Genomic DNA, 3,220 nt, shown 5'->3' on the forward strand with positions numbered 1-3,220 from the left:
ACAAAGTGAACTCTTTTCTTTTTCACACAGCATTTGAAAGTTATTCTCCTGTCACTATTTCTATCTTTCACCAAAAGAAAAAAAAAAAAAAAGAAACGTAGATTCTCTGTTCCTGTACTTGTGTCTATCTTCTATACTAATCAGTGACTAGCAGCTGACTAATAAGACAGTTTTGACAGTATATTCTTGTACAGCAGCACAATGTCTATACACACAACAAGAATCAGTATTTAATGCTTTGTGATAAGAATCAATTTTGTATGATGTAGTAGGGTGTACAGTCTCTTTCTTTTGTTTTACATAGACATATAATCTTTGATCTCTTCATGTATGTATTTACGTCGAAAATAACTGCTAGACACACCAGTGAATAATACCAGCAACCCTTGATTTCACATAGGACACCATTTAGAAAAGAAAACGAATTCTGTTTTTCCTTGTTTTATTTACTGATTAATCATTTTTTTTTTCTAAGTTTTAGGTATTATACATGCAGAGTAACGCTGATCAAGAAAATACTAACTTGATCGTTCTTTGTTTAATAGGTTGGGACTCCCAGCTGAACATACAAACATGCAAACACACAGACAACTGCTCTTTATATAACAGATTAAACTTAGGGAAATATCAGTTTCTGAAATATGAACAATACAAAATTAAACTACATGGTAATATTTTAATTATCACTGTAGGGAAGGTACTATAACTCAAATAACTTATTTTAAAAACCATCAAAGTTTCCAAATATATCATTGTGTTTGATGTAAGTCCCACATCTGTAATCTCTCTTTTAACCTCTTGTGTTTGTTTTTAGTGTGTTTTCTTCTCTTTGTGTATATGTAATCTTGATACAAATTTGTTTTTTTATTATTGTTTTTATTCATTTATGTCATTCTATGAAACAAAATCTTAATACATTTCAAGATGTATTATTATTATTATTATTATTATTATTATTATAACTATTGTTAATTAGTTTTTGATTACAAAACAAAAATACTGCTATATTCTTTAGAGGATTGTTAATTGCGATTTCAATTACCCAAACTCTTTGATATTTCATGTGTTTTCTTACTTTGGCAATTCCGACATGTGTGAACAAAAAAAAAACTTCAATTAAAAAAAAAAACACATTAAAAAAATGAAAACTTTTTTTTTTCAGATAAAAAGAAAGATTGTTTTGTTTTTTTTAACACTTTTTTTTTGTTATCACTTGAACTTTAACTCCTTTTGCTAAAAGGACTTATTCTTATTTATTTATCTATTTATTTGTTGTTTAATAGCGATGAGATGATATGGGATGTATATACGTAAAATATTTCCTCCTCATCAAAAACTAGATATACAACATATTTATCACCTGATGAGATATCTTAATAATATTATCATGAATATATATTTACATACACTACACTCAAATATACTCATACGCAAAATTTCACACATACATAGATACACACACACATGTATATATATATTTTACTTAAAATAACACTATATATTAGTTCGATCGTCTATCGATATCCTTAGTTTCATGGAAATACTGGAAATCTAGCCTATAATGCTAAAAGAATACCAAACGTTTTCAACCGTCGACACGTTAGGCGGTTTTTAGTCCTAAGAGCTGGATTCACTGTTTTCATGAAATTGCAGGTATCGATGGACGATCGGAGTAATGTATAGTGTTATTTTAAAAATATTATGCATTTACATACGTGACTGAGAAATCTCCTATACAAAAACACAACACTATATCGTGTGTATATATATGTAACTGAATTCACTTGTCCATTTTGATTATACCACTTTGATACAATTGCAATTAACACCTGAATCCAATTACATTATTATTATTATATATAGCTCTATTTAAGGGAAAATATAGAGCACTCTGAAAATACACAATACGAATTAATCCATATTTTATATATATATATATATATATATATATATATATATATATATATATTGATTTATGGGTATAAATTAATAAACAATAAAATGGTTAATAATGCCAATATGGAAGTAAGCCTAAGTTTCTCAAGATGGTTTATTCCATTGACAACATTATGGAAATGTATAAATGTGACTGTTATTTTGTGATGTCATGTCTACTGTTGGAATTGGAAAGAGAAACTTTTGTCAAGCAACCAAAGATCATTTCTGTCTTAACTTAACTGTCGGTACTATCCATCATTCTTTCCAGTTTCTAAACGAGCAAACATGGCAATCAGAAAATGACTGGATCATTTATGAATTTATATTTCATACATTTTTTTTTTATTAAATGCAAAGTTGCCAAAGGGCCAAACATGTCATTTATATAAATTATTTCGTATAGCTGGAGTGTATTGTCATTTTTAACCATACACACATATGTTTATTAAGTACACTAAATTACAAATTGAACATTGTGTTTAACATGTCTTGAATAAAACAATATCCTGCAGTGTTTTAGCAAAAGGTAATTGCTATAATAATATACAGAGATAAATATGTTAAAAAAATCTGGTTTGCATTTTATGTTTGAGCTTAAATCTGCATCGCCTGCGATTAAATCCTTTTTTTTTTTAGATGTGTAATATTGAGGACTCGGTAAAAAAACATCCAGAAACACAAGTTCAAAAAACAATGTTATTTAGTACAAGGGTATCTGATATTAAAAAAAAAAATTTTTTTAAATACATTGGTTCACTAAAAAAAAAAAAAACATCCATGCCTGGCTTTCTTTGTGTCAAAAAGTCAGTTCTAGGTTTTTTTCCAAAATATGTGTGATCTAGAATAACTTACTCTTACTTTAACCAAATTACAGAAAGAAAGTTTCAAAAGAGAAAAAAAAAAAAAAAAAACTAAAAAAAAAATTTTTTTTTTAAATGAAACATTTTAATAAAACTTTTTACTACCAAAATTTCTTTACACTTGTTTTAAAAACCAAAAAGAAAAAAAATATTGATTCTGTAAAAAAAAAACAAAAAAAAACAAAAGAAAAACTTTGAAAAAACAAAAAACAAAACAATGGTGAAATGTTACTCACAGTTCGGGGTTTAATAAATGGTCTATGTTAATGAAGTAAATTATTCCAAAATAAAAAATATGTTATAAATGAATCTGATTATGTTGTTGATGGTATGATAATGATGATGATGATATGATTCTAAATCCAAGTGTTCTAAGACGCTTGGTATATTCGGTATGCTGCTTTTTATTTGTTCTTGTTACC

Source organism: Euprymna scolopes, chromosome 8 (assembly GCF_053919585.1).
Source record: "Euprymna scolopes isolate OS-2025 chromosome 8, ASM5391958v1, whole genome shotgun sequence".
Taxonomy (NCBI): Eukaryota; Metazoa; Mollusca; class Cephalopoda; order Sepiida; family Sepiolidae; genus Euprymna; species Euprymna scolopes.